Source organism: Malaya genurostris, chromosome 3, assembly GCF_030247185.1.
Source record: "Malaya genurostris strain Urasoe2022 chromosome 3, Malgen_1.1, whole genome shotgun sequence".
Lineage (NCBI taxonomy): Eukaryota > Metazoa > Arthropoda > Insecta > Diptera > Culicidae > Malaya > Malaya genurostris.
Window position 1 is genome coordinate 188,160,800 of NC_080572.1, and position 16,609 is coordinate 188,177,408.

General features: G+C 35.4%; 2 protein-coding genes across 8 annotated transcripts in view; both read right to left on the reverse strand.

Annotated features, from left to right (window-relative positions):
- The window catches only part of LOC131438782 (neurocalcin homolog), a 527,871-nt gene that overhangs the window by 67,667 nt on the left and 443,595 nt on the right, over positions 1 to 16,609 (reverse strand). The gene's annotated exons all lie outside the window — the stretch shown is intronic.
- The window catches only part of LOC131438780 (neuronal calcium sensor 2), a 461,386-nt gene that overhangs the window by 8,352 nt on the left and 436,425 nt on the right, over positions 1 to 16,609 (reverse strand). The window lies entirely within an intron of this gene.

Here is a 16,609-nt window from a genome sequence, read left to right on the forward strand (position 1 = left end):
ACTTCACATTAACAGTTTGGATATCTGTCAACAAAACTGCATTATTATATTTAGGCATTTTCATAGCAGTACCGTACTTTTGTATGGATATCTCGGGTTTCCAAGTTTTGAATCATGTAGGCGCCATTTGCCTGATGTGCTGCTATTTCATGAAGAAAATAACTACAAGCATCAGCCCCATGTGGTTGGTTCGAGCCATTGATGTGGAACAAGGCAACCAAAATTTCTAATGATCTACAATCAAACAGTTCAATGACGATTGATTGAATCCGCAATTGCACGAGAGTCTGCCTAGATTGATCTTGATTAGGAACCAACACCGAACATTGTTTGTTTTATAGCCGACGAAATTACACCAATATCCCAAATGTATGCAATTATATCTTTGTACATACTTGCGATACGAATTTTTATATAAAAGCTTCTTTTCGTCAAGCTTGTGTTCAAGTTTTGTATGCAAGCAGGGATTTTTATAGCGTTAAATTTCTCTACCATTCTGCGATTTCGGTTGAAGCGATAAACTTTTTCTCATTAACTAGAAATTAATCTTACGCACTCAACATTTACCCTGGGGTAGTTGTCAATTTCTCAGGCGAAACGACATAACATGGAATTTCATCCGAGCTTGCATGACACAAGATCAGAGCATACCAATTAAAGCTTCAAATCGTTTTATGGCACTTTTGTCTTGCTGTCTAGCAACAACCTACCTCTAGCATGCTACGCATCATACAGCTTAGCTTTTGCATCGATTGACCAATCAGAGCGATGCTTTTCCCTTGATATGTTGCTTACTCCTTGAAAATCGTCGTCTATGGCAGGGAAATCCGATATGCCGGAGATTTTTAGCAGACAAAATAGGACACTTCTCACTACTAATCAAAATTTCAATCATTTATAATTGAAAATACGTGGCTTGATACAATCAAATCGAATCGTAGAAATATTTCCAATCAAATAATGAAATAATATTAATAATTGATGCAAAATATACTGTGCTGTAAGTGTTTAAAACCTGACCATATTTCTACGTGTATTTTTCCTTAAGTTTCTAATTTGCACCCCTATATACAAATTAACGATGAGTTCCACATAAAAAAAAGCTCGGTTGAGTTTTTTCTTTTGCTTTCAAAAATTTACCGGGAGTAGTTTAAACGGTACGAAAGGCGTTAGTTTATCATTGAGAAGAAAAAGTAGGGAACACCAAGGCTTGGGAAGAACTCGTTGCATCCTTCTTGAATGCAACACAATAGGGATTGTTTTTTGTCTAGAGTCGAGCCGTCGATACTGTCGGGACTGTGAATGAATACCGTGGTGGCGAAGCATACTTATGTTTCGCTTAGTCAATTGGACTTTCACTTCATGTGTTTTCATATTCAGGGTAGTTTAATTAGTAAAACAATTTCCCCGGTTAGGAGTAAGCTACGGACTCGAGTCCCATCTCTGCGGTAACATTTTCCCGGTTTACATCATAACATCATTGTGTTCACATGTTTATTTTCCAATCTGTTTGTTTGTTCCAATGTTTTTTGTGAAGGAATATTTTTAAGAACGCTTCTCGGAAATCATGATTTGTGGTGTCCACTATATCTCAGCGCAGAGTAATCAGAAGTTAACAAATCAAAGCAGAATAGTTATAGTAGATGTTTTTCTAGACCCCAACGTTTTTGCTTGATTTTTTTTAAATTTTTTATGGTTGTTTAAACGATTTTTCAAAAAAAATCCGCCATTTTGTAGCTGTAAAACCTCCCCAAAGTAACAAAAAGTTAAAAGGAAAACGTTGGGGTCTGGTATTTTACTTGAGCTTGAGCTTGAGCTTGAGCTTCAGCGACCACCCCTGGTTGCTACTCCGTTACTGATCGGGATTAGCTGAAATTGTACAGGGAGTTTCTAGATCATCCGACCTGGGACTGGTAAATCATCCTTCAATGTACATCTTCTGGTAATCCCAGAATTCATTGATCAGTACCGGCGCCGGCCAGGCCCGAACGTAGATCGTCTAAGGAATGGGAAGGGATGTTAGTCCAACATATGTTGTTACTAGAGGCCGTATATACTACTGCACACTCCACAAGTGCCACGGGAGAAAGATATTTGTTAGTAAACATTTCAGTATTGGTATTATTCGCTCGCGACGCAGTATGTTCCGGTTTCAAGATGCTCGGATGCATCAATAAACTCACTGTCTTCCCGAGTGAACGTTTCAACAATATCCTATATTAAAGTCCCGGGAAGTTTTGATTCACAGCTCTTATTCGAGGAAACTGAAGAAAAATTTGCAATACTATCGCGTAAAGAATAAAAACTTCCTTGTTTTTTTATAAATGAAATTACGTGATACTAAATAAACGAGTGAATAGGATTTAAACAAAATAGTTGATTCATTAACGGAACGACCGAAATTAGCTCTGCGCCTAATTCGTATTACTGTTTTTGAATTAGTTGATTTTAACAACAAAATTTCCAAAATAACTATAAAATTAGTTAAAATTGAGAATTTACTTTGCTGAAAAAAACTCTAATTTTTAGAGAATGTGTTTAGTTGGCGAATATCCTGGACACAAACCAGCAATATTTCAATCCAACACGAAATTCTCATTGACAACTAATTTTGTTATTAAAAACAGAAAATATGACTCTATTTATCTATCGCCATCATTGATGAAGGACAACACAAAGAAAACAAAAATGAGATTGGTTTTATTAACAAGTTTATTAGCCAAAAACTCATGAGAAGTGTCAAAGCAAAACAATCCATTAAAAAGCTAAAAAGGACAGTCTTATTGAAACTGCTTGCAAATTGTTTAGATGTTTTCGCATGTGTTACGATATCTCCATGTTTAAATTTTTCAACTGATATGTAAAAATACCGTAAACTGTTAGTGGAAAGTGTATTTATTCAGAATTTGTGCACATTTGAAGCAAATGTGCGTAATAATGTTTTTATGTGGAACAGTGAAGGTAGTTTCAAATGTTGCACTCTAATTGTATATGTCAAATGATGTTTTTTCTATCTTCCAATCTTCCGGGCTACTTTTATTCGGTTTTTGTTTTCCGAATGCTCAAAGTTTTCAGTGAGAGAGTCAATTTCGCAAAGTCGAAGAAAACAGCGAATTAGGAGAAAAATTTTCAAAAAGAAGTTTATGTTTCGTTTATGTCTTTTTCTCAAATACAACATCGTAGTTATACCTGCCAATATAGAAAAGACAACCGCGACTGAATTTTTTTCGGTAGTAGTGTGCCATCTAGTGGCTAGTAGTCATTACGGTGTTAACATTTTCTCGGTGACAGAACGCAAATTGCAGAAGCCAATTCAACCATTCATGTTGGTTGAAAACAACGGTTTATTTCTCTAATTCAACTAAATAATTAGTTGAATGGAAATGAAGTGTGCCTTAGCTATGAAATGACAGCACGTTTAATTGGTGAATTCAACTAAAAAATAGCCATTTCAACAAATATTTTATTATTATTAAGGAAATTAGAATTAAAAAATTTAAATTAGCAATAGTTTTAGTTGTCTCAAAAAATAACTAACAAAAATCAGAAAATCAACTAATTTTTTCGCCAAAATGCTGATTTCGGTATTTCCGTGTTGCATTGACATATTATAAACAAATGTTATAAAATCATTTTAAATCACCAAATAAAGGTCAACAGATTTCACGCGCGTCTTGATTCTTTATTATTTCCGCTTTATTATTATAGTTATTTATTAAAATTATTGATTGGTTATATTGGTTGATCTGGTCAGCCGGCTACCGAGAAAAATATTAATTTATTTTTTGAAATATTAATATCAAGTGTTTTTTACTATGTTTTCAATATACCGATATATGTTATCTCTGTTTTTAACTTTGCAATATCAACGGATTTGCGCAAATAGTTGATTTTTATTATTCAAGTTATAATCCTGAAAGACAATCAATAACCTGGAAAAAGAAAAAATCCAAATAAAACTTTTCTCCGAAGCTAGACGGAAATTGATAGGTTAAATGAAGAGATAATTCAGTAAAATAGAGTAATCAGAAGTGAAACTTTGAAAATATCTGATAACTGAAAGGAAAAAGAAACTACTGCATTTGGCGCCTTTTACGACAGGGAAGCAGGAATCCAGTGGATCTATTCTTGGTTCATTTTTTCCGTCGGATTCCACACGGCATCTAGGCTGGTACAGTCCGGAGAGAGCTAATAGGTACTATCAATCTCCTAGTGGACCCCAGCCCCTTAACGTTGGGGTCTGGCATTTTTCATGTAGAAAATGTGTGCAAAATTTGACAAAAATGGTGAAGTAGTTTTCGAATGACGATGGACACGGACTTTCAAAACATGCTTTCGAGAAAAAGGTGTTTAAAGTTTATTGTCTATAAAATCAATAGAAATAGTTTATTTAAAAGGCTTAGCATTGCATAAAACGTCAAGATTTAGAGTTATCTCGAAAGAAATTTGCATTCTGAAGAAATTGACTACCCAGGATTTTGAAATTTCCGAAATCGAGACTTTTGATTTCGTCTCTAGGACTTTAAGAATTTTTCAGAAATCGAATTTTTAGATTTTTCAGAAATCGAATTTCGTTTTTTGTTGTCGGATGTCATATAATTGCATGAATTTTTTTTCGAGAATTTAGGAAATCTCAAAATCCCAAAAAGTCGAAAATATTTGAAGATAACACTAAATCTCGACGTTTCATGAAATTCCAGGCCTTTTGGCATGAAAAAAATCTCTTTGAGAGGGATTGCTATTTCCGAAACTCCAAATTTGATCAAATGTGCATGTGCGTAGATTTTCGTACTACTATTCACTGAACTTATATCGCCCATTTTGACGTAGGACTACGTCTTTGTTTTCTATACAGGAGTTCAAATTCGAAATACGGAAACTAAAACCGTGCAAACAGTGGTCAGGTCGCATAGATTAGAGTAAATAAAACTATATATTTGTGATTATGGGTGATTGAAACATCAATTCATAACTAACAATGTTAATAAGCCAAGACATTTTTAGGCGCGGAATTCATGGATTTTACAGTAGTATAGTTATTCTAACAACTAGTAATGCTTTGTGTTTTATAGTTTCCACATACAACAGGAGTTGTTCCTCATTCACACCGTACTACTTTTATAAACATGCAGCAATTATTTTAGCACAGTGTCAAACCATAATTGTTTTGCAAGCTTGTTCCAGGCTTTTTGTGCATGGCGAAGTTAGCTCGCATACCTTCAGCGGTCGAGTAAAGGCTTCCGCTAGGCAGACTCGATTGTGGCAGGATTGAATTTACTACAGAGCGGGTATGAATTATAAGCTAAGCCAGTTCGTGCTCGCATCTCAGCCAACAAAGTCGAAAATCGTTTGCGGTCGAAGCAAAAGAAACAAAGACAATACAGTGCAGTGAACAATAGAGTGTACGGAATGGTCAAATACGATTTAACAAAGCCTGAAACTTGGCCAACAAGGCCAAATTCAATTTGTATAGATTTCAAGCGTTGCAAAGTTAGACCAGCAGCAAATGAAATTGAAATCTTACTTAAAGAACGAATGCATCTAGACGCTAATAATGTAACTGAGATTCAATTCAACAAGGCGTCTAACTGTGTGTACATTATGTTTAAACGTGAAAGCGATGCAATTGCATTCGCTTCGGTTAACAACGAGGTGCACAGCGTTGAGTGTGACAACATTAAATACAAAATTCCTGTGCACATGGTGGACAACGCCATACAAGTACGCGTGCATGACCTTCCCCCGCAGTCCAGCGATCAGTGCGTTCGGGGAATTATGTCGCAATACGGTGAAGTTCTTTCCATCGAAAGAGAAGTATGGCGGAATTTTTTCCCCGGCATCCGGAATGGCGTGCGAGTGGTACGTATGCAACTACGTAAGGCAATTCCATCATACATCATTTGTGGTCAAGGTGGGACACATCCGTGTAAAACGCTGATTACCTATGAAAATCAGCTGGTTACATGTCAGTTTTGTGAACAACCTGCACACTACGGTAAACCTTGCACTGAAACTGCGAAAAGAACATCTTCAACCAAAGACAAGGTCAACCGTTCAACAACGAAAACTAGTGAGCGTAGTACTCCTGTTTCTCCATCAAACCAACCAACAACTGCAACCAATGTACAACAAGGCGCTCCTACAGCAACTAGCAACGAGCTCAAGACTGCGAACAACAAGGAAAACGAAAAGAAGACGGAAATCAACAACAAAACCACCGATGCGGCAATGGAGGACGAGACGAGCCACGAACAAAGTGCCCCTCAACCCTCGCAGGAGGGAAATGGAAGCTCTTCTCCTCCTAGAAAAAGAGTGACAACGAGATCCACTTCAAAACATTGTTTATTTAAAAAATCGGCTAATTCGGCCACGTAAAGCTTGTACGCAAATAGGCCTGAATAAAAAACATCTTTTAAATAAAAAAAAAAAATTATAAGCTAATAATCATCAATTTCGCAATAAACTCAGCTGGTGCTGGCCTTTTTCCTGTATAGAGTAATTTTAATGGCATTAGTGCAGCACCATAATGAGTAGGCCGTAAAACTTCGGCCGAATTCATGGCCACCTATTGTGTATGTGTTTTCGTGCGTTCGATACATTAACTATACATGTACAGTGCACATGATTTCCCTGGCATATTAAAAACTCATTTCAAAGGTCAATGTAAGTACTAGTAGAATACTAATCGTGTCAATAAAATTTCACACTTGGTGCTAACCAAAATCAGCATTGCCGGATTTGTCGCAAGCACGAATAAATGATCATGGTGCTCGGAAATGTTCAAATCCGAATTGTTTTCAAACAATTTTGCTATTAACTAATTTGGTTCAAGTTCAAAAGGGTACCAATGGAACGTAAGGGAAATGGGCTACCATCGAATTTCACAACGCGGCAGTAGTTAAAAGATTTAGCTGACTGTAAAAGTTTAAGGATTTTCAATGTAAAAAATCACCAAAATTTCTGATAATTTATTTTGATGCCAGATGTCTTACAAATGCTTGAATCGTCGAGATTCAGAGTTATTTCGAATTTTTGAATTTGGATGAGACCGGAGTTAGAAACTACAGCTTCAAATGCATTTGCAAGATAGCCGTTCCCAATAACATTCAAACGTCTCTAATGTCCTCTTAAACCATGCTTAAACACTATTGTGATATTTTGTTTCGAATTTCAGTCTCATCCAGTGTTGGTGATTGCCGAAAATTTGACAGAAGCTGCTATATTGCTATCTATATTGTATACAACATTTTCAATCCGGTAGAAGATGCTACAAGAACTCGAGTCTCTCAATGCATGAACCGTGAGAGAATTTTGCTACATTTCTTCGCTCCACTTCATACTCTGAGTATTTCACGCCCTTAAAAAAAAAATTTACAGTCTGATAATGATCGTTGCTGTGTGGAATTTCCCAAGAGAGAATCGCAAGTTGACAATTATCGCAGAAAATCGAATCGATGATTCAACTTGATGATTCTCATACTAGGTTGCAAAAATTCAAAACCCTTGTGTGGAGCATTCACAGACATTTTCATAGATACAACTTATACAAAGGTTATATGCACATAGTTAGAATAAGCGGCAATAGTAAAATGATTCTATCGCAATTATCAACTGCCTGTATAGAATCGGATCACGAAACGAGAATAAGCGACCGTTTGTTGCTTCAGAGAGGATCCCCACAGCAGCGTGCTAACCTTTGATTGTCAGAAATATCATCAAGAGAAATTCGCTCTCGCACTGGTGTCGATTCTATGTTAAATGAGCCATGCCGGGTTTTTGTTGTTGCGATGATTTCCGTTTCTCTTTGATGGCACTGATTGAATCGTGTGAAGAGTTGCCAGTGAACGTTCTTTGATACGATAAAAGCTATCCTTGGTCTGATCCCAATTCAAATATTTTCTAAGTCACAGTGGGTCAGATTTTTCTGGTCGTCAAATGGTGAGATAACTAAGTCCTCACAAGTCCCTATCTCATGCCTTCCCGAGCGTCTATGATGACATTTGGTCAATAGAACGGCGTCGACTGGGTGCTATCGCCTTCTGCGTTAGTAGCAGAATTAAAGGGTGCGAAATGGCTTGTAGGTTGAAGCCCATCCTAAAGTGCAATGTTTATCATAGTACATTACAACATATAATTCTGTTGTTTATTACATCATGTATTTTTATTATTATTTTTATTATTATTATTATTATTATTATTATTATTATTATTATTATTATTATTATTATTATTATTATTATTATTATTATTATTATTATTAATATTATTATTATTATTATTATTATCATTATTATTATTATTATTATTATTATTATTATTAGAAGAGCGTAACTTACACTGCGACATTAACTGTTATACTGTATCATAGCATATTGTTTCATATATTATCGTCTTACACTATTTTATGTTATATACTATGTTGTATGGTATTATACTGCATTGCATTATATCATATTATATTGTATTATATTATATTATATTTTATTATATTATATTATACTATATTGTATTCTATTCTATTATGTTATATTGTATTGCATTATGTTGTATTACATCATATTATAGGGTTTATTATGAGCAGTACTACGTACCTCTGCGCAAAATATAAATTTGTTTTCCTTATAAGTTATCATTTTTAAAGTAATCTTTTAACTAACTATCAAGGTCGTCACAAGGTGAGCTTGGTCCTCACTGGTTCCTGTTTCATGCCTACACGTGTGTCTGTGGTGACAATTGGTCGATGGAATGCGTTGATAGCAGAATGAGAGGATGAGAAATGACATACAATTTCAAGTAATATAATATCATAGCATATAGCAACATATCATTTTATTCATTCTATTATTTATTATATATTTCATTGTACTATATTATATTGTTTTTTTATTATTATTTTCATTATTATATTTATTGTTATTATTATTAATTTGTCATCAATAATAATAACATATATTATTTTTATAGATGTGTATATTATTATTGTTATTAAAAGAGAAATATTCTACTTCCTGCACTATTTCGAAGATAGAAGAGCATAACTGACACTCTAGATCAACTGTTATTTTATATATTATTTTATAATATATTATATTATATTGTATGACATTGTATTATATTATATTATATTATATTATATTATATTATATTAAAATATATTATATTATGTTATGTTATATTATTTTGTAATCTATTATATCATTTTATGTTATATTAATTTCATTACACTATGTTTCATTGTATTTATCAATATAAAACATTTTGCACGGGGGCGTAAAGGGGAGGGAGCATCAGGGCATCGGACGAATTGATGATTGGACGAGGGATTGTGGATAGCCAGCCCAAGTCACTTGAAGGAAACTTGTTTCCTTCTGAAGGTTTGAAATGAGTCTCACGCGCCCTTCTCAAACAAACCATCAGGCGGGTTCAAGCATGTATAGCGATATGCTTCATCTTTGCACTGGATATTATGGTTGGAAGAGCATCTTTTATTCCCGCGGAATACGAGTAAGTGACTCTACTTACATATCCGCCCAGCCCTTTTTGTTCGCTTTTCGGTAACAGCTATACTGCCCATATTTGCATATCAGTCCCATATGGAAAATCGGCATGTCGAGAAAAAGACGATCAAAATTTTATTTCCAAATTTTTTGATTTATTGTGATACCTATTGCTAAATCACGGTATTATTACATGAAATATCAGTAATACACCTTTGCTATTCCAATATTGCAACAAATGAAATTATTGAAATTTGCATTGAATGGGACTGACATGCGGGTACTTTGCATATGGGACAGGCATGAGTTGATATTTTTTTCACATTTTACTGAAAAAACCTTCAACTTTTTTTGCATTTCCTGAAAGTATATTGAAGATAGATTTCATTCCTCAAGCTAACTCAAAATTGGTGAAAATCGATATGGGACTGATATGCGAGTATGGGCAGTATAGTAAGAAGGTGAATGGATGAGTCATATCGGGGCTACTGTAAGTCTACCCGCATCCACTGGCAAGTCCTTGAACTGATGTAGCTTCACTTCACATCACATCACATCACATCACAGTGGGTCAGATTTTTCAGATAATCTAAGACATCTGGCTTAAACAAAATCGTTTTCCGAATTTTTTACGTACTCTCCCCTTTTTTTTAGGTGATTGAGGTGCAGAAGCATTTGTAGTGACACTAACGCATTACAAAATTAGAGACGATAATTTTTTGGCACCCTAATGGTCAAGTTGATGGAGTTATAATTGGATCGTTATCGTTATCGACTTTAAACATAACCTGTATTTACATAAAATGTTCGTAGAAGATTAAGCTTCCTCTTCACCTAATATGTCCGTCATTTGCATTTATGACCGCTTCTAGACGACGCCTGAAGCTTTAGCATGTTGACTCCCAACCACACATCTGTTTTCTTCGATGTGAAAGCAGAGTGAAGCGAGTCTTGCTGGAACACAATATTTGCATCCTTGCCGTAGGTAGGCAAAACATGATCCTAAAGAATTCCTAACTACACACCTGTGTTCACTTTCAGGCCTTCTTGGATAAAAACGGGGTCCATTTTTTGGACATCGGATACAACCAATCCAAACACCATCACCCCTGCTGGATGCTTGGTCGACAGTGAACAGCTCCTCATCCGTAAAGAGAATGACGGTGGACCTCTTCTTCAGTTTCATGCTTCGCTCCATTCTAGCTGCTTTAATTCGGTCAGTAATCAAATATCTTTTAACTCGAGCTCTAGATTTTCCTTTTAAATCATATTTCACAACTCTTCTTACCGTTGCTTCTGATACATGATCCTGCTTTGCCATTTTTATCATGTTCCGAACGGGATTACGAGTTACTTTCATCTTAAAGGATTGTATCAGCTCTGGCGTTCTCTCAGATCGCTTCCGACCACTTCCAAGTTTTCTTGGTACTATTGGGAGTCCAACTGACGCCTTGAAACGAAATGCAGCAGCCCTTGACCATTTTACAAGAGCCATGATATCTGAAACTGACTTTTGGACGTGAAGTAATCTAAGGATGTCATCCTTGTCGTCCTTTAAAAAAAACCTCCCTTATAAAAACAAACTTAAATACACCAATCTGTTTGTAAACAACAACAGACATCTGGAGCAAAATTTTGCAAAGCTTGTGGTTGAGTGACACTAGTGGTAAGGTAGTATTAGTGAGAGTCTCAAACTTTTTTGAAAGAGTAAAGTCTTTGCATTACATTCCTTTTGTGGAATTTGGCCTTTCTGTTTCAACAGACTTTGCAGCCGATTCTTAGTGTACAGAATCATTGCATGGTTAGTACTATAGATCCTACTGAGACTAAGAATCCTAAGAAAATTTTCTGAAGCATACTGTATATATGGTTATTGAAGGGTCCATCTATTTCGTACTTCGGTAACATAAACAGGTTTAGTTCTCGTCACGTTTCGTTTTTGACTCCCCGATACATACCAGCTCAAATTGAGCCACTAGAGCAACTGTTATTTGACTACAGATTTTTTTATTCCACGGCTTGGGAAAGTTAAAAGCTTATCTTGTTTTTGTGTAAATAGTTTTTTACAATCTCGTTGATATTCCATTACCACCCAATAAGGTTTGGGGATCTATTGGTTCACTACTCACTCCATCGTTCATTGATTCAAGATCGCAGCTGGTGTTGTTTTTACTAGAAATGGTCGGTAAGCATTTTTTCAAACCCGTACCCGACGAAAAAAAAAACTTTCACCTGTACCCGACCCGAACCCGAGATTAATTTTCTTCCAAACCCGATAAAAAAATAAAAATATTTTTCCGTACCCGAAAAATGTCCCGAAACCCGACCAATTTTTTTGACCAGTACCCGTTGGAAATGAAAAAAATGTTTTTACTAGAAATGGTCGGTAAGCATTTTTTCAAACCCGTACCCGACGAAAAAAAAAACTTTCACCTGTACCCGACCCGAACCCGAGATTAATTTTCTTCCAAACCCGATAAAAAAATAAAAATATTTTTCCGTACCCGAAAAATGTCCCGAAACCCGACCAATTTTTTTGACCAGTACCCGTTGGAAATGAAAAAATCAGCACTCGTACCCGTATCTTTTTCTGTACCCGAACCCGACCAATAACCATCGGGTTCGGATTCGGGTTCGGGTCGGGTTTCGGGTATAAATTCGGGTCGGATTCCGGGTAACTGTTTATTTCTTAAAATAAAAGAAAATTGCAATGACATTTTGCCTATTTTCCTAATTTGGAATTTCGGTCAAGTTCAAGAAGAAATTTTTTGACACTTGCAAAAGAAAAAGAAAATAATTTTCTCGACAACATTTTTGTGAAAGAAATTCCGAAAGACATTTCTTTTCGTTTAGACATTAAATTCAGTAAAACCATTGAAACATTTATTACGTAGGAGCAATGAAGGTATTCTTTGTGCAATAGTGTTTGCATAAGAAAGAGTGATACTCCTGGCAATAAAAAATTATGCTGCTTCGCCACCGTCGATTTTTAAGGATATTAAACACCTAAACACGATTCCTCTAAAAGATGGATGTACTATAACAAAACCGTTCAATTTACAAGTTCCTTGCAACGTTGAGATATTCTGGCTTAGGTAATGTTTTTTTTTTATTTAAAAGATATTTTTTATTCAGGCCTATTTGCGTACAAGCTTTACGTGACCGATTGAACCGATTTTTTAAATATTTTTTTTTTTTTAGTTGGATCTCGTTGTCACCATTTTTCTGTTGTCTTTTGTGAATTGAATTGCATTCAACTCTTTATAAAACTGGATGTAAACAACATTATTGGTCTTATTGCATTGAAGTAAATGCACACGTTTGATGTCAAGATGCATTTGCTCCTTAAGCAAACCTTCAAGTTCTCGTATCGAAGGTCGAATTTTGCACTGCCTGAAGTCAACAATAATTGTATTCTTTCGTGTCGGCGGTAGCTTTTGTTCGTTTGGTTCACTCATTTCGAGGTCGTTCTATTGTTCACTACACAATACTGTACTTGGTTTCTTCTGTCCCGAACGTAAGCGGTTTTGTTTTATCGACTGACTTGGTTGAGATGTGAAACCGAACTGGCTTAGGTAATGTTGTAGAATAATTGACTGTAGTTTCCACAAAAAATATAGTAAATGTGCCTACTATATACAAAAAAATATTATAGGTTCTCATCAAGTCACAGTCGGGCAAGTAATTATTGCAACAGATAAGTATCAGTTGGGAGTATTTGTAAATGTGTTCCTGTTCTGAGCCTCATCTTTCCTGTTGATTTATCCTTTCCTGGGTTGACTACCGTATTCGAAATAGAGATTGTTTACAAATACGAACTAATTTAATTACTCTTTACTCTTTACAAAATAGTCTTTTCTTCCCGACGAATTCCGAACAATCGACGAGAAAGAGATAAAATTAATTGCTAAGAGAAAATGTAGATCAATGATTCTCCGCTCGATGGTTTTGAATGTTTCCTCTCGGTGAACGGAATAAAACATCCTATGATCCACAACAAAAGCATTACAAATAAAGTTTGGGTTCTTATCCATTAGGGTAACTGAGGTATTTTGGCCGCTCTAATATATTTTGGCCTGGCTGTAATCAAAATGTAGTCCATCGAGTCCCAGTTTTTGCCTTTCTCATATGGAAAGGTTATGCAATCACTGTGAAAACCGACTTTTGAACCGAGGCCCGGTGAACCGAGTGTCATATACCATTCAACTCAGTTCGTCGAGATTACAAAATCTTTCTCTCTCTCTCTCTCTTTCTCTTTCTCTCTCTCTCTCTCTCTCTGTGTGTGTCACTCGATTTTCTCAGAGAACCGATTTTCACAAACTTGGAATCAAATGAAAGGTCTTGAGGTCCCATACAAAGTTCCTGAGCTTCTTATGGATCCGACTTCCGGTTCCGGAATTACAGGGTGATATGCACCAAAAACAGGAAAAAAATAGTCACACACGTTTCTCAAAGATGGCTGAACCGATTCTCACAAACTTAGATTCAAATGAAAGGTTTTATGACCTTATACAATTTTCCTGAGTTTCATTTGGATCCGACTTCCGGTTCCGGAATTACAAGGAAATATGCGAAAATTTATGAAAAATATGCAATTTTCTCGGAAATTTCCTAACCGATTTTCACAAACAAATAAAAGGTCTGGAAATTCTTTAAAAAAAACCCGAAAAGTGTATATAGAAAGTTTATACAATATGTTCTTATATAATTTGACACAGTTCATCAAGCTGAGCAATGTGGCTGTGTGTGAGTATGTGTCAAATAATGTCACTCATAAAAAAAATCTCGTAGTCCTGTAGGTTGCTATTGATTCTCATACCGTCATTTAGAGCGACGAAGGATAAAATTCTTCCTGCTTCCAGAAGTACCAGAAGTAGTGGTCAAAAAGTTTAAAACGATTTTCACAGAATTGATTTGATTCCTACAGTCTTATAGGTTGCTGTTTAATTTCATCCGGGTCCGATTTCCGGTTCCAGAACCATAGGGTAAAGAGTGTTTAATCATTTAGTGTGACGATGCAAATAAAGAAACATTTTTAATAACTTGACATAACTGTTTACAATTTGAAAAGGTTATGTTAGTTTATACCCAAAGAAAGTTTCTTATTTTATTCAAGATTGCAAAAAAAAATTTCTTCGCAAAATCTTCTGGTGATATTTTTGAAAATATAAGTAATATGAGAAAGGCATCATTATACCACTACACAGAAAGAAATGATGAAAGTTACACTACATTTAAATCTATAGTAATATGAAATAGACATCAATTGAATCGAAAGTTTGATTGGAAACAATCATCGATGCAAAATTAAATTGGATTGCATTGGTTTTTCAATCAATATAACTGTATCTTTCAATAAACGCTTAGTTTTGCGTCCATATTATATCGAATCGTACAGAACTGCAAAATAACTTTATGTTTAATTTCCTGCTCCAAATATGTGCATTAAAATAGATGTAAATTCACAAAATTACCCAAGCTGAGTGCTTGAAAAATATGCTTGATGAGACTTTCCCAAATCTCGCTGACGCTCGTTCTGGCCTAGGATGAATGTGTCCAAACTGAGGAAAATGCACTTAGTTGTTGGTAGACCGGAGCACAGAGGACTCGTATTACGAGGCTGATAATAAACTTTTCAGCCAAACATTTAGACATTCGATATAGCTTTTCAAAGCTGCCACCCGGTTTTCGAACGGATTTCTTATATCCTTCAAAAATTTACGGTGGCGAGGCTGCTTAATTTTTTCTTGTCGGCGGTACCACTCTTTCTTTTGCTAATAAAAATGAACCAAGTATAGCACTATTGCTCCTACGTTACATATTATCAATAGTTTTACTGAATTTTATCTCTAAGAGATTTTATTTCTGTATTTGCTTAGCAAAAATGGTGAAGAGAAAATTATTTTCTTTTTCTTTTTCAAGTGTCAAATGTTTTTTTTTTTCGTTTTTGATGTTGAAAAAAAGAACATACTAAAGTTGTTTGTTGGATCATATTATTGTTATTGAAAATTGAGCATCACTAGAACGGTTTGATAAAACTCATTATAAATTCAAACAAGCTTTAACGGGTGGTTGCTATCTACGGTACAGTAGTTGTAAAATTGTCCGATCAGGAACAGCTCATGATTCATTCATTCATTCATTCGAGAATACGCACTCATTGGTAGTGCAATTTAGACATGCACAAAGAACAACCAATCTCGGTAGTAGTACGAATCACCCTCACTTAAAACCACTCGGTTCCGCAAACAATAATTGATCAACCGGACTGTGAGGTTGAATGATGTTTTATGGAAATCTTCCGAAACGAGAAATTCATACGAAAAACGAACAGGATAAGGAAAAAGAAGTATGTCGGCCTCTGAGATAAGGTGAGTATTATATCGATCTATAACAGAATAGCTGGATGATAGCAGAATATGTTAGCTCAATTATTGACAGGTTTTTTCTATGAAAAAAATGCATCGAACCATTATGAAAACAACTTTCTATACTCAGAGGCAATCAGGAGCAAACAGAGTAATTCCAGAAATGCTTAGCAAGTCGTCACCAGTATTCACATCCTCCGATTCGGAAAAAAGTTTTTACACGTTTTCAGTATGACAAAACATTTGTGCTGCACGGATCCATAGAACAATTCGATTCAACCCTGATTTTTTTTTATAAAGAGCGTATGTATTTCTGCATGCACTTTCGTCAAGTCATGATAACTCGGAAACTGTGAATGGTGTCCAAAAAGAGGTGGTAGGATGGAGGGTCTCTCCATCCGTGCGAAATAAATGGTTTGTCAATCTGAAAACGTGTGCTAAGTTTCGATCAAATTGATAAAAACCCGATTCTGATTTCGTCACTTTTTCTGCTGTTAATTCCTGGAATTGCTCAGTAACTGTTCCGTTTGTGCCGCATAAGAGCTATTGATTACTTCGGAATCGAGGAAAACTACGATTTTACACTCATTACGACGCTAACGAGTATTTAACGATTTTAGAATGGCAATCATATTTCTATTGTTTTTCAAACGAATCCTGAAGCAATTAAGTTTCTATTTCTATTTAGACTATTTAGAAAACATTTCACACAATATACAACTCGAACAATACAATCAAACAAAC